General features: G+C 38.2%; 1 long non-coding RNA gene across 1 annotated transcript in view; it reads right to left on the bottom strand.

Annotated features, from left to right (window-relative positions):
* Positions 1-217: 217 nt before the first annotated feature.
* The window catches only part of LOC120525999, a 100,791-nt gene continuing 77,589 nt past the window's right edge, over positions 218-23,419 (bottom strand). The window contains exon 3 of the long non-coding RNA XR_005633057.1: positions 218-990. This is a non-coding gene — a long non-coding RNA (uncharacterized LOC120525999). The remainder of the gene's footprint in view (positions 991-23,419) is intronic.

Below are 23,419 nucleotides of genomic sequence, written 5' to 3'. Positions count from 1 at the left end.
CAAACCTTAAACCCTGTGAAATAATAATACAAATGAAGCATTTATTACTATTTACAAGGCATTTAAAGCAGATCATCTGCACAGATACTGTAGATTTGACACAGTTGGCATGTCTTTTTTTTGTTTCTGATATATCTTTGCAGATGATTTCCACATTTTCGTACATCAGAAAGATAGAAATGCCTTGTAAATAGTAGTACATCTTGTTGTTATTATTTCAGAGGGTCTCTTGTGTTTTCTGACTCTGGAGGTCATGCTTCTTTAAGGTTCTTTGATAAGGTGCAGCGCAGCATAGCTAATTGCGCATGCATTTGGCCCACACCCCTTTCAGAATGAGTTGCCTGTGGCTACAGCCGCTGAGACTCAAATATTGATTGGTGGTACCATATACTGATACTTCCCTATTTGAGCTTTGGAATATCTGCAGATATTGTTTGTGTACCGGTGTGTTCTGGCACACCCTGAGACCATATGATATGAAGGATCAGCATTATTTAATTAGTTTGCTGTACCTGCCAGCACTTGATCTGCGGTGCATAGTGAGGGGCATAAAATGCCTAATCTGTCAGTGAAGTTACAATGTACAATGAACAACAAAGCATTTTTATAATATTCTGTCTGCTATTGTATCTCTCAAATGAAAATACTCTTGAATTTTTTTTTATTGCATGTGGGGTATAAATCTGTCTAGAGTAACTTGAATGTAAATCAGAGTACTCTTACAGCATTCATCGAGAAAGTTGTGGACATGGCTACTACAGCTCTGTGCTATCATGCTGGCCTCACAAAGCATAATGGAGCACTGGGAAAAAAATGTTCGTCAAAATTGCTACACCAGCAAACACATCATATTTACTGCAAAAATGCTTTGGCAAATTTCGCTGATGGATTGATGTAACCTGAAATGACGTCATCAGGGTGAACCGGAAGTGATGTCATGGTGGTCATTTTGAACCTGGAAGTGGGACTTCTTATTTTTCTTCGAATTTTCTGTAGGTGAAAAGAGATTAAGGTAAGTATCATGTGATAACCCTTTGTCTTGCGATATTTCACTCACCTTTAGGCTCTTTGACTGCCTCCAACTCACATGTGTGTGACAACATATATCTCTCTATTATAAAAAGAAATCCTGTACTGGAAAGCAAAAGCAAGGCTACGTTATGTGATCTTCTCGGAAGACATATAAAAGACCCGCAAGACGAAAGAGACTACGCGAGCAACAGAGACACAAAGTAGGAAAAAGGACAGCAGCTGTAAAGGCTTTAAAAAGATTGAAGTGCAGTGAGACAGCAACCCAACTCCCCCACCCCCTGCACGAGCGAGCAGCGTTATACTGTACGTCCTGCAAGAAAGAATTTAACCACGCCCGGGTCCGTAAATAAAGGGACAAGTACTGTTTTAAGAATGTCACGCTAGACCAGCCAGTGAGCCATCATTTAAAACAAGTCCGCAGACATCTAACACTAGCAGTTGTTGGATTGTATCTGTCAGACAAGTATCATGTGCTCCCAGGTCTTAAAACAACGACAAGAGACAAGCAAAACGTGCAGCTCGACAACAAAAGGAAGACAGCAGATGATGCAACGGCATATCCTTAGCGAACGTTCAGCCACCCCTGCTTTCACAACGCAAGCAGCGTTATACGTCTGGCGAGGAAGAGATGTAACCACGCACGGGGCCGAAAATAAAGGACAAGTATTGTTTTTACAAAAATTTTTAAGGTAAAAGTGAAAATAATGCATATTTAACAATTCCCAAGAAAATAACAATCTCTTTAAATTGTATATTGCCTATCTAAGGTAAAGTCATCCCTGATGGAGTATCGCAGGAATCGTGGGAAAGAGGTGTCCTTTCATCGGATTAGTGCTATTTCAGCTGTGGAATGGCCAAATGGAGGAGGCAGCTTGATGAATGAGGTCTCCAGGACTTAAAACAAATCCAAATCATATTATGTGATATCATCTAATGTGAAATTCTAATCCGTACTTCTAGAATTTTTTTACTGTATTGAAGATGTATTCTGTTCTATGTATTGTACTGTATTGCATTGTCCCCCTTCTTTTTGACACCCAGTGCACTCCCAACCTACTTGAAAAGGAGTCTCTCTTTGAACTGCCTTTCCCAAGATTTCTTTGATTTTTTCTGGTCTTCTTAGAGGGTCAAGGCTGGGGGTCTGTCAGGAAGCAGGGCCTGTTAAAGCCCATTGTGGCACTTCTTGTGTGATTTTGGGCTATACAAAAAATAAATTGTATTGTATATCCGGTAAACCAAACACGGGGGTGGGCAAGCAAAGCACACACTGCACCACTCGGAGTATTTTTATCACTGTATCTGAGTGGGGAATCGCAGCAGCAGTGGATTGGAAAGAGAATTATTGGTATACATCATCAAGCACACGCTGCCTTAGCCACGGCAAAATGTTTCAAAGCCTTTCCTGTACGGACCTCGTAGTTCAGAAACAGTTTCATCCCAAGAACTATAAACGCACTCAATCAATTGCTCCTTGTAGAACTATTTGTACTTATAAATACAATTACCCCACTGTAAACTTGCACTACAGTTATAATACTGCACAACCTGCTGGGAGCGCCACTTTATAAAGCGCGTATTTACATATAATGACAATATCATTTTTAAGATGAAATGCAGCAAAATATGTTGATTATATTATACAGATAAAACTTTAACTACATTTAAATAATCTGTATTGTTATAATTAAACATGTGAGGACATGGTGCCGCAGCGCTAGCAAGTTCACTTATTGTTCCTGCCTCGCACTGTGTATTTACTGAGGCTGGCGCGACACTGGAAGGATAGAAGGATAGAATAATTAAACATGTACTATGAAGATATTGCAATGTTCCTTAAAACTTTTGAAGAATCGTCGTTGTAAGCTGACAGATGGCGTAACGTTTATTACAGAGCTGATTGTGTGGCGATTGGGTATTTGGGGAAAGAAAAGTAAGGACAGGAATTGGAGGTTAGTACGTTTGAAAGAGACAGTACTGCTATAATAAATTATTTAATCGAAGGTCGTGCATGGCGCAGCAGCATCTTGTGTGAGACATGAACAATCACTGCACCATCGTGTTCCCATGTTTAATAACATGCTTTCATTTCAATCATCATGGAAATAATATCACATATACATCTCAGTATTTTAATTATTCAGAGAGCTGTAATATCACGAATGTAATGGATTCTGTGTCCTGTCAGAAAAAGAGAAAGAACGGAAGCACGTAGTGATTCACACACATTGAGTACATAGAAGATCAAATACAAAACAAAGCGATTAACATGCTACTTTAGTTATGATGGGATTTGAGAAACTAGTAAATTAAATGATTTTAAGATGAAGTTTGTGATGTTCTACATTATTGACAAAATAAACTATGTGATTAAAGTGGACATTTCAAGATTGAAGTTGACATTTCGTGCTTTTTCCCCACTTTGTGCCTTTTTTTTTCTCTGTGCCCTAATAAGCTTTCATATTAAACTCAGATGGTGCGCTATGACTCGCCTTTTCACTGCGACTTTGATATCTGACAACTTCTTTTTTATTTAGGGCGCTGTGCAACTTTGTAAACTTTAGCTTTTGAGTTTCTGCGACACGCTATGTCAGTCGATCAACTTTCTTTTGTTGATTTATACCACTGTTTAAACCAAAAAATAGTACTTTTTTTCCTTGCTTCCACTTGGTATTGGCTGAAATTCTTCCATTTTCCCTCTTGCTTTTGTCATTGTCTATTCACAGAAGGCTGAGCTTAAGGGCTATTTATATTGATTTGCATATTCAAAGAGGCCTAATTCTGGGAGGAGTTGGGGTGGGACAGCACGCGCATGCACGGGTATTACTTTTCACACTGACCAGGATTTATGTAGCGGAAGAACACAGAAGTTGGTGAACGCATAGATTCCTGCATCTGGATTTTTCTGTGCATAAGCACATTTCGGCTTTTGTGCTTACGTCATGTTATAGTGCGAATTCTACGCACGGCGTTAGGCATGAGGCCCCAGGACACTCATGCTGGGGCTTCCACTTCCCAAGTCCCCGACTCCCGCTACCTTTGCTGTGGCGAGGCCGGTCACTCCTGCTCCAAACAAGCGCTCAGCAGGAGTGACCACTACCGTTGGCCCTCTGGTGCTGGCCAAACACCCCACTCAGGCTTGCCTCTCCCAGCTGCTTGCAAACAGTGCGAGTCTGCGCTCGCTCGCTTTCTCTCTCTCACCGGCTTTCTCCGTCCTGCTTCCTTCTTCTCCATTCACCTCCAGTTTTTTTTCTTTCTTCCCTAGCCGCCTTGCGCTTCTATTATTTATCACGGGGATGTGGATCAGGTGTGGCAATCAGCAGCTCCTGGCAACAATTACAGATGAGGACGACTTCTCACCTGTGCACTTAAGCAAGAACCCTCCGCATCACAAATCACTCAAGGACCACTTCCACACTACCATGCTCCCTCTCTAAGCCGTGAGTACGGCGATTATTTATTTAAAAAGTGGCCTCTGATCTGAGCTGTGGACCCGCTATACCACACGCCTCTGGCGATAAATTTAGCTCGACAGCATTTGTAGTAAATAGTTGTTTGGTCCACATCTGACCTTTTACAACCAAAGTATCTCCAGACAACAGACACACCTCTTTTTTTCGGCAAAAGTTCTTCTGTGTCATCTTTATCGTCTGCTACAGCTTCAGCTTCGGAATGTTCTCTGTTCATTTTCACCACTCAATAATTACACTAACGCATGTACTCCTTTGCATGTGTGCTTAGCAGTGTAGCAGTGAAAAAGGTCCCCCCTTAAACAGTTTACTGCTGCTCCACATTCCGAACGTTGTTTAGGCTATTTAAACCGGTCTTGCGATATCAGAAAAATCCATAGCATAACAAAAATATAAAACGGTTTTCGGTATGAACCGGTGTACCTCCCAGCACTATATGATGTCTTGCTCCGCTTATTTTTTGGTTTTGATAACTGCCCTCATAATTCATACTGTCTTGTCCCTTGCGCCTTCGTCTCCCAGTTTATTTACTGCTTTGGATTATTCCAGGGTTTTGATCTATGTTGCCCATGGCAGTGTGGTTCTGGTTTATTACCACAGCAATTACCAAAGTATCAATACAATCTAAGATTTTCCCATAGGTAGAGGTATCATTGAGCACAAGTTCTCTTCAATAAATCTATAAGTTAGTGTCTTACACCTGGAACAGATTTTTTTTTGATGTAGCCTGCTCCACCCACTGATAAACAAATGAACTAACTCTTTTTTGAATTCAGATCAACAAAACAAGTTCTCAAAATACAAAATATTCTGTGCTCTGATACTCAAAATCAGGCTTCAAGGCCTAAAAATGAGACCTAGAAATCAAAGTAAGCCTTCACAAACTCAAGAACCAGACTTTTAGCCTCCAAAGGTCAACAGAGGGAGAATTCTATGATTTCTTAATTTGTAATTTTTCCTTCTGGGCTGAATATATTTTTTTCTGAATCCTGCTTAACTTTTTCTGAGGTTCCAAATAACAGAGAATCTCATGGCACTATGGGATTAACAATTTTATATTTATATTTATATTTATAATTATTTTATATTTTCATTTAAAGATTTAATTTACTTTAACGTTATGTTATGAATTTCAATTCATTGCCATTTGTTTTTGTGGCTGCCACCATATTGCTATGATACGATGATTGGTTTCTAGGAGGTGCATCCCAGAAGTTGCATCACATAACATCATCGGTGCAACTGTCTGTAAGTCGGATAGAGGGGAAGCCATTCAAAACACCTGGCCAAAATGGTAAAAACAAAGTTCCTTTATATTTAAAAATGTATTTAACTAAAATGAATTAACAAGAACAAAAAAGAGCAAGACAAGTCAAGCAATGTCACAACATAAGTACTGAGGCTTCCATCAGTTTTTGTAGGCCTGTGGGTGGTCCTGCAGCTGCCCCTCCCCCTTAAGTTCATCATAATGTGGACAAAACATATATATAATTAAAACAATAATATATTTCATACATAATATAAAATAATTAAACAAAATAGTATTCTCAAAACAAAAGACAAACATATATTTAAGAAAATAATACTTAAAAGATAACAAAAAGACTCAATAAAAAGAAAAAAACCCTGTCTCTTCCATTACAGTTATCACTCTATATATGTATGTGTGTGTGTGTGTGTGTGTGTAGATATATATATCTCGCTATGACAAACATGTTATGAGATTCTGTTCTGTGTCTGAGACAGGCGGTTCAAGTTACTACAGCTATACTCAATAATTATGAAACTAATTATGGTAAGAATTTCTCTGTTCTCCGTACATATAACTCTATATAAACTTACTAACCTATTAAACACAAAAGAATTAATAAAAATGCAAAATAATCAAACAGAATAGGAATAAAATTTAGGAAAAGAGCCCTGTTCCAGTTTAGTTTAGCCAGTTTTCTCTTTGACATTCCGTGGGTCATTAAAAGGACCTTTAAGGCACCTTAAAGGAGCCAGAGTAATTTAGAAAAAAGAAAACCAAGAAAGAAGGATGGAAATGAGTAAAATCAGAAGAGACGATTTGGAAAAAAGAGAAAGGACTGGGAACATGAGCCACTGTTGTGAATAGGAGGTAAGGCAGTTGGTGATCCCACGATGGAGTAAAGGGAATTGCGCTCCTGACGCACGTTGCTCCTGTTGAGCAATTGGTAGGAGCAGGAGTGATCGAGTGCTCTAGGGGTCCTGTTTGACCAAAAGGTATAAGGTGGCAGGATGATGGAGGTCTGGCTCCCGGCAGTGACGGAGAGACATGGCTGGGACAAAAGCTGAAGTGGGGAGAGTGCCTGCCAGCACCTTGGCCGAACTATGGAGACCTGAAGGGTGCACAGGGAAATTTTAACTGTATTTTAACCTTGATTTTACCTTCATTGAAGCTATTTATTTATTCATGGATTTATTTTTACTCCCACAGAAGGCAGTGGATTTTATAGCCTTACTTATTTGGATTATTTAATAATAAAGCACTGCACTTTGATTTGGACACTTTTGCTCATAAATAAAACACACAAAGCAATTTTGAAGCACGTTCCTCTGTTGTTATGTATCCTCATTGCACTATTCCATCACAGTTCATGACTGTTGGTGAAGGAGGAGTGTGTCAGTTGCGGGAAATCTGGGCATCACACAGTCCACAGCAAACATGACTCAAGACAGTCCAGAAAATCAGAATCCTCTCAACAGAGTAAGAAGGTAAAAAAAAACCTTAATAAATTCAATAAAATCAGTAATACAGTAGAGTCACGCATATCTGACATAAAGAGGCCGGCAGACCGTTGGATAAGCGAAAATGTCGGATAATGGGAGGTGTTGAGAAAAAGCCTATTAAACGTCAAACTATGTTATAATTTTACACATTATGAACCTAATACAGTGGCTCAGTACACGATCGTCTCTGAACACGTACAAATCGGGTTATGACCAAAAAGTACGCCAAACTTTTCCCTCTGTTCTGGACCATACAGTTTACAATACAATACAGTTTATTTTTGTATAGCCCAAAATCACACAGGAAGTGCCGCAATGGGCTTGACCATTGACCATACACTTGGTATAAGAAAAAGCCAGTTTCCCTTTCGGTTTGTGCGAGCCGATGATTTCCGCACATGTTCAGTCTCTCCCTGTGCATTCCTTGTGCAGTGAGAGAGAGTGAGAGACACAGAGACACACGCACGCGCAAGATAGACAGACACACACACACGTGCACGAGAGACACGCACACGCACACACGCGCGCCAGATATGGCTGGCCACATAATACACTCTAATCATGTTTTACAACAAAACAACTGAAAAATTTAACTGAAAAAATGAACTTAGCAACAAAAAATAGACAAAGCTCACACTCGCAACTTGAAGTTCTTGTTGCGTTTTTTTTTTTTTTGCAGTGGGACGTCGGATAATACAGAATGTTGGATAAGCAAAATTCTACTGTACTTACAAACCTCCACCAAAAACAAAGGTCTGAAGTCTTCTCAGTATATTTATTTAGCCAGAAGGAAGGTTCAGGAGTTATCATGTCAGTGTAGCCCTGTCTCCTGGGGTTCCATTTACAAAGAACAAGGAACATAAACCAATCTAAAGGGGTATGACATAAATATACACAACACAACAAATACAAGAAAATATGAAACAATATATTTACAAAGTAAAGATAAAACATATGAACACATGTTAATCCATAAGAGAAGGGAAGCTCTGTTGTAATTCTCCAGTTTATTTTGGATTATTTTCAGATTATTTGTGTATTGTAATATTATGTTTATTATTTGTTTTGAATTATCTTGGCAATATTTTGAATCATTTCTGTTATTGCCATTTTGTTGTATCGTATTTCTGACACTGGCATTTTCTTTAAATCATCGAGGGCTTTTCGAGTCCCAAAGTTTCAAAAGAATTTTTTGAGGGTGTGTTTTACTAGAAGGTAAAGGGCACTATTAAGGAAATTTTGCAAACTCCTAGGTGTTAGCCAGTACAACACTGCATGTGCCTTTGATTGATCCATACTTACTCTTGTTGGGTAATATTACGTCAATGAAACAGATTAACAGTGGAGTTCACTTTTTTCTAATTCAACTTATAAATCCTTCTTACATAAGTAAGATTTGGGAATCAAGGGGCCTCATGTATAACGCCATGTGTAGAATTTACACTAAAACATGGCATACACACAAAACTGGAAATGTGCATATACATAAAACAATTCAGATGCATTCCCCTTTATAAATCCCATTGAACATGAATTTTAATGTATATGCACGAGCCTACAGCCCCACCCCGACTCCTCCCAGAATTTCACATATTTCGATATGCAAATCAATATAAATAGCCACATCTGTTCAGTATTTTGCTAAAAGACAATGGCAAAAGGCATGTGGAAAAAAGACAAATTTAAGCAAATGTGAAATTTAGGTCCTGCTCAGTGAAGTGTAGGCAAGGAAAAACATACTATTTGGTGGCTTTAATCTCAAAGTTTCCACTTTAGTCTTGAAGTTTATTTTGTCATTAAAGTAGAACATTGTAAACTTCATCTTAAAATTGATGTTTACTAGTGTTTCTCAAACCCCATTGTAACTAAACTAGCATGTTAAATGCTTCGTATTCTAAGTGTTCCCCGACCTAGTCATTAATCAGTACGTGCTTCTTAAGCAGGCTTTCTCTTACGCCGACAGGAGCATGCAGGCAGTGATCACTGCACAGAATACACACAGAACATCCATTGAATTCTGTGTTTGTGTCCCTGACCACCAGCTCATGAACCAAAAATGTACAAATTATTTCAATTAAACCAGTGGGATACTCACTCACACATCTAGCCTCTTGGAGCCTCTTCACAACCACCATAAATGTTCTCTGCATTGAATATACAGCTGCTTTTGCAATCATTTTTTGGAGATATTGTGGCAAGGTGCCCTGGGAATTAATGGGTGTTCTTTTGGATGAGCTTGCTTTATTCTTTATTTTAGCAGTACTGTCTGTCAAATGTACCAACCCCCAATTCCTATCCTTTCATTTTCTTTCTCCATGTAACCAATCGCCACATAATAAATGTCTTCGTATTTGCTTCCACTGTGCCCCTACATGTTTAATACATGATTTAATGCATTTCATCATGAAAATGATATCAAGTATGCATCTTAGTATTATAAAATGTTCCTAGAGCTGTAATATCATGAATGCAGTGTATTCTGTGTGGCAATCACTGCCTGCACGCTCGTGTTGCAGTATGGATTCTCTGTGTTTTAATTATTAACAGTATACATTATTTAAATGAAGTTAACAGTTTATCTGTATAATGTAATATACGTACATACTTTAATGTATTTCATCATAAACAAATGTATAAAAACAGTGTCCAAATAAATAGTGCTGTGATTTACAAAGGTGTGAAGGGTGCGATAACATTTGCGTGACACTTCAAAACTGTTTTGCGGAAGAGACAGTGAGTGGCACGATAACAACTGTGGATCTCTTTAAGAGCAGCTGGGTCACTAAGAGGGAAGGAACATAGGCGTTGACATGTAGCTTTCAAATGCTAATGCAAAATTTAAAGCTTTTAATAATTGGATGCTCACTCTAAAAATGTTATTTTTAAATTTAAATTTTTAAAATGAAAATACTTCTCACAATGTTTAAACCAGAATATAAGTAATGCACTGAATGTGTATGTAATTCTTAAGTTTCATATTTAACTGTCATTGTTTTGTATTATTATTTTGTAAAAATAGTGTTGCAGAAAAATACTGCCTAGCCAAAGTGCCATCTAAGTGCAATGAAGTTTCTTTTTTCTCCACAAAAAAGAAAACTACTAAGCTACTAAGAGAGAGGTAGACATATTTGCAAGATTTTCACTGCTATAATCATCAATTTCCTTGTATTCAGGTTGAAATATTGCACAGACATACTGTATTGGCCTATGACAGGGTGCACCCTCAGCAACATAGAATAATTAAACAATTGGAGATATGGAAGCTGTTGTACTTTGACAAACATATCACACAAGCCGTTGACTCTCAGGAAGTTGTCTTCTTATTCTGTTTTGGCTTTGCTTCTGCCTGACCTGTTCCTCTCAGACTTTCCAAGTTCCTTTTGATGATGTAGGAAACTGTAATCACTGAAACTTTGACCTTTTTTGTAATTTCTTTTAAGGAATGGCCTACACTTTTAAGGGTTTAATGGTCTATCTGTTAACCTTAGTAAACATAATTTTTCTCGCTTTTCTCGTAATGTGGCATACAGTGCTGTCCAAATAATGTTTCATATACTGTCCAAATAATGCTTCAGAAGATGTAGCAACACAGTTATTTCTAACACTGCTTTTATACACACAGGTTTTGTTAGTAATCAACATAAGTTGGGACACCGCTAGGAATTTTCAACTACTTCAGTTACTGCAGAAAACCTGTAATTTATTAACCCTATTGCTGATTCCTTCAAAGGTGCCTGTTTGTATAACACAGAAAATTAAATTACATTTCAGTTTTTGGTAGCCTAAAACTTTTTTTAACCTCCATTTCATGTGGTTCACTAGACTTTATATGCTTAAATTTAAATAAAAAACTTGGAAAAATTGAGGTGTTCTAAAACTTTTTTCTGGCAGTGTAAATGCAAAAACAAAACAAACATGTATTGCGCATGCATCCATCACATTTTTCTTGGTTGTTTCTAAGAAATAGATGTCAAAAGATATTGGGTATGACTCAACATCAGGAACACATGAGAAATATTCAGGTCCAGTGTGCAAAATAATGCAAAATGGCATGAGGGTGTCTAGAATTCAATATACACTGCACTTCATATTCTTGCTCCCTGTCTACACATACAGGTAAGGGTAATCAAGATGGATCAGCCAACGGGGTAGTAAATAGGTTTCAAACAATAAGCATGAAGTCATTGAAAGATACATCAAATTCTAATGATCTGTAAATATCAAAAACAGATGTTCTGCTTCATCAATCCAATGATGCCACTTTTCCAAGGCTAATTTTATGCTTTGCCACAACTGACATAGCAAAATTTTTTCTTGAATTGAAAAGGGCCCAAAAAATGTGAAAGGCAAAAATTGTAGTAGTTAAATAAATTAAAAAATTGAAACCAGGAAGTCAAATTGTTGTGTATGTAAGCCTTTAAGTTTTAATGCCAATCCAAACTCTAAATCTTCTAGTACAAGTAGATTTAGTAATAATATCTATTACAACAACACACACTCAGAAATGTTATCCACAATAATAATAATAATAATAATACTGCGGTGGGCTGGTGCCCTGCCTGGGGTTTGTTTCCTGTCTTGCGCCCTGTGTTGGCTGGGATTGGCTCCGGCAGACCCCTGTGACCCTGTAGTTAGGATATAGCGGGTTGGATGATGGATGGGTGGATAATGGATGGATGGATGGATGGATAAATGAAGTTAAAATGTATCGGGTGGCACGGTGGGGCAGTAATAAAGCTGCTGCCTCTCAGTAAGGAGACCTGGGTTCGCTTCCTGGGTCCTCCCTGCGTGGTGTTTGCATGTTCTCCCCATGTCTTCATGGGTTTCCTCTGGGTATTCCGGTTTCCTCCCACAGTCCAAAGACATGCAGGTTAGGTGCATTGGCGATCCTAAATTGTCCCTAGTGTGTGCTTGGCGTGTGGGTGTGTGTGTGCCCTGAGGTGTGGTGGTGCCCTGACCGGGATTTGTTCCTGCCTTGCGCCCTATGTTGGCTAAGATTGGTTCCAGCAGACCCCCATGACCCTGTGTTAGGATATAGCGGGTTGGACAATGACTGACTAACTAAAAATGTATCTGTTGTGGTCTATGGCCGGCGTGTCACCACGGCCGATACCCCCAGGCCGCCAGGTGGAGCTCTTCTTGCAGCATGGAGGTGCCCCGGATGCCAGTAGGGAATCATGGACCATTGAATTTTCCCTTACAAACCTACTGGATACCCCAGGGGCCAACAGAGGACACTGCAGGGAGGAATAGAGAGCCATATGTGCCCTATAACCCGGAAGTGCGTCATAGGCAGAGCGACAGCAGAAATGACGTACTTCCGGGATGAAGAAAAGGACTTTTTATCTTACCCGGAAGTGATAAGGATCACATGAACTGGGGATTAGAACACTTCCGGGTCAGGGAATATATAAAAGGACTCTGGGAACTCCAGACGATGAGCTAAGCTGGGTGGAAGGGTGGCAACGCGTCTGGGAGTGGTGGATTGAATTATTGTTATTATATTGGTGAATTTAATGAGTATTGTGGAGAGGAGGGTGCTTTGTGCACTGCTGTTAATTAATAAAGTCAACTTTTGGACTTTTATATGGCGTCTGGCGTCTTGCACAAGGGTTCAAGGGAGCGATAGAGGACCCAATCTGTCACAACTGACAGTATAATACTGTATATTCACTTTGTGGTGTAGCGGGTTCGCGACTTTTTAAATTCCATAAAGCCATGTCACTCCGTGGGCAAATTGCACGACAGCTGGAAGATAATGAGGTTGTTGGAAGGTGCGATCGTTCTCAATTGCTTCATTGGCTTCCTGTGGCGTGTGATTAAAGCTTCCGAAGATGTGAGTGTATATATACGGGTCAGCACAAAAAAAAAATAAGGGAAAATCAAAGAAAAGGATAAAAGAGCCAAGGTGGAGATCGGCCGAAAGGAGCTCGTGGCTGCTGAGTCTCCGCAATGGGTGAGCCAGGAGAATGAGAAGGAGGTGGGCTGAGATCAGGAGGAGTTAATCTGCATTTTAACGTTAACAGATTTATTTATCGATTTTTTTATCCTTTTCACAATGATTTTTATGGATTTATATATGTACTGTTTTTAGAACACTGCACCATTGACACTTTTGTTGATTTTACTTTTGTTTTGACTGGTTTTTAATAAAAGCACTTGAGCACTTTTTCCACCATTCTCTGGCCTCATCAGTGAATTATCCTCATATGTCAGCTCATCTCGGTCATAACTATCGATGGTGTGGGTTCAGCAGACTCCCATGTGGGAAGAGGGAGTCTGTAGGGACCGGCACTGTCACACACTTGCCCTCCAAATAGCACAGCGGATAGAAAATAACATTAGAACATAGCAGCTTGTGCACGTACAAGAAGTCTCACTTTACCATGACTGTCTGTGCATGTTTGGTTAAAACATGCTTATTCTTCACTCAGTGAAGTGATGGTTAAGCTTCGCAAGGTTCTTGTAGTGAAGCTGTGACCATTTAGCAGTGAACAGGAGCCCCGAATGACTAAAAAGTCTCTTGCAGGCTGCAGACGAAGGATGTTTGTGTATGGTCATGTGACTGCATGGCTACGTCCGATTGGTAAAACAGAGTCATGTTGTTATTGTTGCTAAGTCTGGTGAAACGTAGTCATGTGATTATTGTTACTACATCTGATTGGTGAAACAGTCATGCAGTAGATCCACTAGCGACTTCTCTCTGGAAAAAATATACATCTTGAAGTGAGAGTGGAAAAGGGCTTACACAACATTTTTGTGCATACACACTGTTTATACATGAGGCCACAGGATAGCCAAAGAAAATGTGGTGTGCCAAGTGGGCCACCTTATTTAGTACAATCATTCAAAAAATGGAACAGAAATGAGCACACTTGGCTGAAATGAATACAGGCATAATATCTGCCCTCTAAGCCACAATTGACTTTCTAAGCAATCATCTCTCTCCATGGGTGGTTTCTATGAGCTAGGGAAGAGAAAAAAGAAAATACAGTTAGCTTTGGTGCCCCCTCTTGTCCTGGTGGGTTATTGCATACCTTGTCTGAGCCTGGAAAGTGATCTTCAGGCGCTCATGCGTGATACTTCGTATTAAAGAATATCACCAATAACTATTTTTGGTAATGTTATAAAGGTGATTTAAAGATCATTTGTTCAAAGCTAAAAATGATAAAAGCCTCCACTCTCGATTAGCATCAAAGGCTAAAATTAGTAGTGCCTCTTTATACAGTTGGTTTGAGTAAATATCTACCAATAAAAAAACAAAAGTAATTAAAGCACCGTACTGTTCACTCTTTATCACATTCTGAGAAACAACATCTCCATCAGCTATAGAAAAAAAATGTGCTTCATTCTGTATAATTGTGGCCTGGGGCTATCAGTTAATTTGCAGTATTTTTTTTTTTTTAATTTACTCTTGTTTTTTTTAACTTGAACTTGATCATTGATTGGTGTTGTAAATTTAATGACTACATGCAGATGGACAACAGCCACATTTGCAATTACGAAACCTACTAAAAACAGGTATTTGGATTAGGGAGTTTTTTACATTTTTTCTTGAAATTGGCGGTATAGAAAGAAAGAAAGGAAAATTGCTCCTTAAATATTTGGAAACACTAAATACACTGGTGTTGGCAGCATATTTCTCAGAAAAGGGCTGTAAATTAAAATTAACTGAGGGAAAGGTCTTTTGTAAGTGCATTATATCTAAACACAATCTCAAATGAGACAAAAAGACAAACCCTTAAAATAGACACTGTAATCCAGCAAGATAATGAAATTGTTATCCCAAAGTGGATGAGAAAAAAAAACTTAGAAATAGCTATCTTTGATTATATGCCACTTTTGTTGATTGATTTAAACTTTGTGAGCGCTGATTAAATCATCTGGAGCAGTACACTGGCTGAAGGGAATTGTAGTCCCTGTGTCGGCATATGGTGACAGAATAGGAAGTATAACGTATCCAAATAAGCTTGTTGTTAACTACATCTTATCTGAGTTCTGCCTAACTGTTCTTCATCCACTCCACGTCTTATTTTCCATGCAGCTTGTCACCTTCTTGTTTTTTCTTGTGCAGGGCAGCTGCCCTTCTCCACTCGCTGCCAGCCCCATTTCTCTGCACAATTATAGTCTCAGCTTGTACAGTTGTGTTGTTATGCTTGCACCGTTCATTTGCATGAACTGCATGCTTCATTTCTCCACTTCATCATAGCTGAGGCAAAAAAAGACACGCTGGACAAGAATACCCCACTTGCTACAACTTTATTACCAACAAATATCAACAAACAAAAAATGTGTTGGCCAATTTTCTTTTTTCAATAACATCACCAAGCTTCAGTTAATCAGTCAAATGTTTTTGAGATTTTGGGGTATGTAGTTTTTCTGTTGTGGGGGCTTTACACCTAAGTATTGATATATTAAAATGTCTTTTCTTAGAGGATACTTACTGCCCCAGATGTACCATCCTGTCATTAAATTAAGGTACCAGGGATTTTGACTTGTTATAAAGATGGGAGGACAATACATTGTAGACTACAATATACTACAACATTATTAATTGTTTTTATTGCCTGCAATTTAATAACATATCATTGATATCATTTATTGTTTGAGTTTAGGGATTGGTCATTGGCATAAAACAATTAAACAGCAGAGAACTATAGTAGTACTTTTATTTAAACAAAATATTAAAACTCCCAATGCAATTGAAAAGCCTGGTCTCTGATATGCAATTGAGCATAGGTTTTGAATACTTTATTAGACACATTTTAAGCTACTTTAGTTTTTTTTTAATAAAACAACAACCACAACAAAATGGAGTAGCCTAGGCGACATAGGCACAGCAAAATAAAACTAAATAGTCAGCACAGCTAAGTAACTGTAACACTAGGCTTTGAATGCATTACTAAAGACTGATTTAATTCAAAGTATAAGACTCTCCAGATAGATTCACATTAAAACTTATACAGTAACCAGGAATCATGGGTTAGGATGATTATTATACTTTAAATTAAATATATTATGTGAATATATTGGGCCTGTAAGTTTTATTCAGGCACCTAAATTAAAATGTATGTTTATGGAACCACTTTGGTAAGATTATGACTTTGTTGTCAGCATCACTGTAAGTGACTCTTTAAAACTATGTTCAGAGTTCAGCACTATTTTAATTTCTTCATTCAACTGTAACACTAACTCTGTACCAGTTTCTTGATAGTGAGCTGTGAGAAGCTCGCTGTTACTCTTCTGTCTAGTCTCTCATCAGGTTCTTCAATCCATTTCTCGAAGGGCTTACGAGAAGACTAGTGAGAATGGAGAATCTCTCATCGATGAAACTAAACCACAACTCAAAAAAACCTTCCCCTTTAGAGATATTGACACATAAACCTTTAATGAAAGTTGCACTTTAAACCAGGGGTCCAATGTGAAACAATGCAATTTAAATAAAATAATAATGAAGCAATTTAGAATGTCAGTGTCGGAAAATTATATGCAGTAAACTTTCGCAGGGTTTATAGAGAAGAGTGCAAAAATCAAAAACTAAAAATGTTAATACATTGACGTCTTGGGTGGGGGTCGAATTTTGCTTTGATTTGTGGTTGAATTTTGCTTTGATTTGTTAGATTTGACTTGACTGTATGGAATTTTGTCTGTTTCTAATTAAAATAAATAAAATATATTCATTCACATTATGGGAAATAGAACGTTAGGTTCTCACGACCACCAAAAACTATAATTTTTCACTAGAGACTGCTCAAAATACACTTTTCTGCACAGAATTCTTTATAACAACATCTATCTATCTATCTATGATAATATGCACTTTTCATAACATAGTATCCATGGAATAACCTATAACATACAATACACAAAATAAAATTGGTAACATGAAAAACAGTTTTTCTTGCTAGTAATTCCCTAGAATTCTGTGACCTTTTGTGGTAGCCTCTCAATAAAAAGACTGGCAAGGTCTTAGTGTCACCTCTGACACTGTTCTTCATGGCTAGTGAATGGCAATGGAGATAGTGAATGATGCACTTGAAATAATCCATCACAATCCTCTCAGATGAACCCTGAAAATAATGAAGAATGATTTAAGCATATTTATATTACGTAGAATGCCCACTGGGGACTTTTGGCGTTGGAACCCCTGCAGATTTTGCTTTTTTCTCCAGGTTAACTGGAGTTTTTTTTCTGTCCTCCAAGTTATTTGGCCTTAACACTGGACTCATCCTTAGAGACTTACATTATGATATTGTATATAAGGATGCTACCCTTCTACCAATTATACAGTATATCTACAGTATGTTTTTTCTTTGTTGCTTATTTATTAATATTCTTACCTAATCTTGTTTTTTCTTTTCTTGTAAACTTTGCTTTGACATTTTTTAAAGCTCTTTGAGCTATATTCTTTATATGATTGTATAGAAATAAATGTTATTGTTGTCAGCAATTCCTGCTTCATGCGCCACGTGAGATTCTTAAGGATCTCAAGGTATGGAAGCATAACAGAGGCGAGCTGACATTTAACTTTGAGGCTGTGATTAATGATGGGATTGGTAGCCTCAGTGTTTCTAGCCAGTGGGCCACACCTGACAGTATTTGCCAAAATTCCAATACAAAGTTTATCTAACTCCTTTATTTTCTCACTAAGCTGCACCACTGAATTTGCATGCTTGGGCTTTGAGCCTAAATGACTTGCATTATGCTTTGGGGTCATAATTGCAACACAAAATGTGAATGTTTTAGAAAAACTATAAAAATATGCAACAAATGCAAGCTGAGCACTTTACAGCAGTAATGTGAACAAGATTGTTGAAATGCCCAGTAGGATACTAGCCACTCCCCAAGCTTGTGTGTATTGCTCCTCTTATGTTTCTCTCTGCTGCACATAGCCACGAAGCCTGCGAATATGCATGGTTGCCAATGCAAAAGTGTGGTTATAAATAAAATGTTAACGTCAGTGCTAGAACTTGAAAATGTTAAACACTCAAATGTTTAAGATCAACTGTAAATATAATGCAAAGTTGACTGACTCATTCACTCACTGATGTAAAATGGAAAGAGAAAGTTCTGTGAAGCTCAAGGACAAAGCAACACTTAATGGTTATTACGTGACCAAACAGCTGACATCATAATTGACAATAATATCAAAGAACATGAAAACAGCACATAAAATTACACTACCCATTAAGAACATAATTTGCAAAAAATAACAAAAATGCCTGCGGTGGGCTGGCGCCCTGCCCGGGGCTTGTTTTCTGCCTTGCGCCCTGTGTTGGCTGGGATTGACTCCAGCAGACCCCCATGACCATGTAGTTAGGATACCGTGGGTTGAATAATGGATGGATTGATAAAAAAATGCAAAAATGTGCTTTAAAAGATGCCAAAGCAATAGTTACAAAAAAAGAAAAACAAAAAAAAAGATACAAGAATAATATTGAATAAATAACATGCAAAAAAAATAAATCAATGTGCACTTACATAAAATAATTATATAATTAATAGAAAAGTAGTGCCCTTATGTATTTGTTTTATAGGTATCTAAAGATGACTCCGATGATAAGGTCAGATGGCCAGGTTGGATGGAAAAAATATTAAAAAAAAAACTCCAGAGACGATGCAGAAGGAAAAAAAAATGAAATCTGTAAGGTTTCCAAGCCCAAATGACCACATTCCCCCCACTGGGCATGCTACCTAATGTAAATGTGCTTATATAGCTTTTCTCGTTCTTAGGCTTCGTTGTAGAGCATTGAATGCAGTGGGTTTCGTCTACAATTGGAGAGAAGGCAGAGAAAAGCAGAAATTAATAATTATTGCAGATCCATGAAGAATATGATATGTCTATTAGGATTAGAACTAAAATGCAGCTACAAAAAAGCCAAATTAAAAAAGTGGGTTTTAATCCATAATCTATTGTTTTAGCCGGTGTATCTCTATCTGTAAGACATTCCAGATTCTTGGAGCATAACAGAAAATGGCTGCCTCACCACTTCTTTTATACTTAAAGTAGCTCTTGGAATATAAGTAAACTATTAGAAAATGTAAGTTTACAACTGGAAATGTAGGGGAACAGGGACTCCAAAATATAAGGCAGAACAAGATTATTTAATTCTTTATATTCCATTATTAGTTTCTAGAGGTCACAGGTTACTATTGTAATGATGCTGAATCTTGTGAGATGTGCTGAAATGCTCTTTACCTGGTTAAGATTCTTGCTGCTGCAATCAATTAAGGATTCTGAACTAGCTGCAACCGATTAATGTCTTTCTTTGGTAATCCTGTTAGGACCGCATTACAGTAATCTAGTTGACCATAAACAAAAGACTGAATTAATTTTTCAACCTTTTGTAATGTTATAACCCTTAAATTGCATAAGTGCAATTCTATTATGGTTAATTTGTGATTTAAAGTTTAGATCAGAGTCCATGATTATACATAAATCCTTTACTTCCACCTTGACTTTTAATGGTAAGAGAACAAGTTTATTTCTAACACTTTCACCATATCCATTTTACCAACAACTAGCAATTTATGTTTTATCCTTATTTAGCATGATGTAATTACTATTCATCTATTCATAAATACAATTTAAAAGGCACTGGATCAGGGAGCCCAGAATGTCAGAGTCATCAGGTGTTACAGATTAGTAAAGATGTGTGTTGCCTGCATAGCTGTGATAGTTCATCTGGTGTTTTGAGATAATCTGGCCTAATGGAACCAATTAGATTGAAAATAAGAATAGATCACTTTGTTACACTGTATACAATATCATGGATCTCCAAACTACAATCAACACAACTAACAAAATATTTTCTACCAGTTCAAAAACACTGAACCCAATTTAAGACACTGCCTGAGAGTTTCACCCATTATCTAAGGTGATTTTTAAGAATACTGTAGTCTATGGTGCCAAATGCTACACTTAGGTCTAGGACAGACCTGGGCATGGTATAGCCCTCGTGCTGTATGCAGCCTGTGGTCTGGTTCTGTCTGTTCTGTGGAAGGTACGGATGGCAAGTACTTGCCTGGGTGTGTTGGTCTTCATCACAGCAAGATGTGACCATGCAGGCGCAGATCAAAATTGATACAGCGGGGAAAATAAATATTAAACGTGTCAACATTTTTCTCAGTAAATATATTTCTGATGGAGCTATTGACATGAAATTTTCACCAGATATCAGGAAACAACCCAAGTAATCCACACATACAAAGAAATCAAAACAAATATGTCCATAAATTATGTGTAATAAAGTGGAATTACACAGGGAATAAGTATTGAACATGCTTACTGAAACTTAATTCTTGGAAGAAAAGCCTTTGTTGGTAATGACAGCTTCAAGACACCTCCTGTATGGAGAAACTAGTTGTTTGCATTGCTCAGGTGTGATTTTGGCCCATTCTTTCACACAAACTGTCTTCAAATCTTGAAGGGTCTGGGGGCCTCTTCTATTAACTCTGATCTTCTGTTCTCTCCATAGATTTTCAATTGGATTCAAGTCGGGTGATTGACTGGGCCATTTGAGAAACTTTATTTTCTTTCTCTGAAACCAATTGAGAGTTTTCTTGGCTATGTGTTTGGGATCACTGGTGAAATGTCCACCCTTGTTTCATCTTCAGCATCCTGGCAGATGGCAGCAGATTCTTATCAAGAATGTCCCAGTACATTTCTTCATTCATCCTTACTTTAATTATATGAAGTCTGCCAGTACCATATGCCCCACACCATGATGTTCCCACCTCCAAACTTTACTGTTGGTATGGTGTTTTTGGGGTGGTGTGCAGTGACATTTCTCCTCCAAACATGTGTGCAATAACATCCAAAGAGTAAAATTTTGGTGTCATCTGACCAGACTATATTCTCCCAGTATTTCATTGGCTTGTCCAAATGTTGTGCAGTAAACTTTAAACAAGCTTCAACGTCCTTTTTCTTCAGCAGTGGAGCTTTGTGCGGTGAGAATGCATAAATGCCATGGAGGTTGTGTGGATTATTTAATTGTTTTTGTTTGAAACACCTTGGTAATGAAAAACATTTTTATAGGCCATTAATTAGGCCTAAACCAGCTGATATTAATTTGCTTTGATAGGGGGCATGATTGCTTTCTAAATACTGATAGATTTCTGCTGGTTCCATGGCTTTCTTTGTCTTTGTATACCTCTTTTTCTTCATGTGTTCAATACTTTTTCCCTGAGTCGTTCCACTTATTTACATATATCCATCCATCCATCCATCTTCCAACCCGCTGAATCCGAACACAGGGTCACGGGAGCCAATCCCAGCCAACACAGGGCACAAGGCAGGAACCAATCCTGGGCAGGGTGCCAGCCCACTGCAGGACACACACAAACACACCATGCACACACTAGGGCCAATTTAGAATCACCAATCCACCTAACCTGCATGTTTTTGGACTGTGGGAGGAAACCGGAGCGCCCGGAGGAAACCCACACAGACACGGGGAGAACATGCAAACTCCACGCAGGGAGGACCCGGGAAGCGAACCCGGGTCTCCTAACTGCGAGGCAGCAGCGCTACCACTGCACCACCGTGCCGCCTATTTACATATATGTTATAATAAATATTGTAAATGTCATCAGGGCTAGGGCATTAAATCACAGACAATTTGTTACACTTCTGGAGGAGCATGAGATTGATCACACTGATCTGGGCTATAGCTCTCATGTGGCTAAGTTTGGGAAAAGTGTTCAAACAGGTATGAGATCTGAAATCAGAGATTCAGGAGTTTTATCAAATGAAAGGAAAACCCTTCCAGAACTAAGCCACACTGAGTGGCTATCATATTTAGCATTTGCTGTTGATGTGACCAGTTATGAGTGAAGTGAATAAAAAGTTGCAAAGGCAAAGATCTTCTTGCACATGATATGCACACCCTAGTGAAGACCTTCACGAGAAAGCTGCTGCTTCTGTCTCAACAAGTAGATAGGAACATATTAACACACCTTCCCACACTGAGAGGGAGGAATCGTTCTGCTGATCAGCTTAACAGATATGCAGACATGTTCCTGGCACTGCTTAGTGAGTTTTCTAGGCGAGTTGAAAGATTCAAAGCAGTGGAAACTGAAATGTTCATCATCTCCTGTTTGGATCTACATAAATATGTGAAGGGACATTCTCGGTAATGAAATTCAACAAATCCAGGTACAGATCTTCTCTAAGTGATGACCATCTTTCTGCTGCCCTGCAAATAGCAACATCAGGAATCACACCTGGCCTCAGTGCAGTAGTTGAAGCTCATCAAAGATTTGATTCTTCCCACTATATTGTCAAAAGTACAAAGACAGTAAAATAGTTTATCAGTGATTAATGCAGTAAGATGCATGTTTTATTTATTTATTTATTTTTGTTTTACACAATCAATTGTGTTAGAAAGCATGCTTTCATACTATGATTTGTTCCAAAACCTGATTGAAACAAGAATAGAATGTTTATCTGAAGTTATTTAACTGCTGAAAAACTGTTTTTTCTTGAACTTTACTTAAATAAGGCAAGTTAGAAATAAGTCTAATGTTGTGAAAGACAGATGGAGTCTAGATTATTTTTCTTGAGTAGGGGCTTAACATGTGCAGTTTTTAGAGGATCTTTAGAGCAATGGTCCCCAACCTTTTTGTTTTTTTTTTTACCGTGTCCTGTTCGGCTGTGAAGCAATCAGAATTGATGTCTGAATGCTGGCGACTAGCCTTACAGTTTTTCTCTCAGGTGGAGCGTTACAGCTTCTGCTGACGTCACGCCTGATACCAAAACTTTATTAAAAAATATTTTTAGATGTTTTTAAGATTCGAACCGGACACGGAGACAAAAGTGAAAGAAAAAGAAGAGAGAGAAGGCAGAGATGGAGGTAAAGGGGGAGGGGGGGTTTCGTATAGAATAAACAATAAATGAACCAGAATCCGCTTCTAGACCTGCAGAAAGAGAGGGGGAAACAAACAAACCACAAGACAAAAACATTGCTGCATCAGCTACATGAAGATATATAAAAATGTTTGCTGACAATCATACAGTAATTATTACTGAGGCATTTAAGGCCACCACAACCTTAGATCATGTGCTGAAGATGTCCAAGTCATACTTATGAAATCACCATGTGAGCACCTGTGTGTGTACGCGCTTGTATGTTTAAGGTTTCTCTATAGGAGCATCCAATAGTGAGTGT

The sequence above is a fragment of the Polypterus senegalus genome, chromosome 3 (assembly GCF_016835505.1).
Source record: "Polypterus senegalus isolate Bchr_013 chromosome 3, ASM1683550v1, whole genome shotgun sequence".
NCBI lineage: Eukaryota > Metazoa > Chordata > Cladistia > Polypteriformes > Polypteridae > Polypterus > Polypterus senegalus.
The sequence above is the reverse complement of the archived record's forward strand: the minus strand, read 5'-3'. Positions and strand labels throughout refer to the sequence as shown.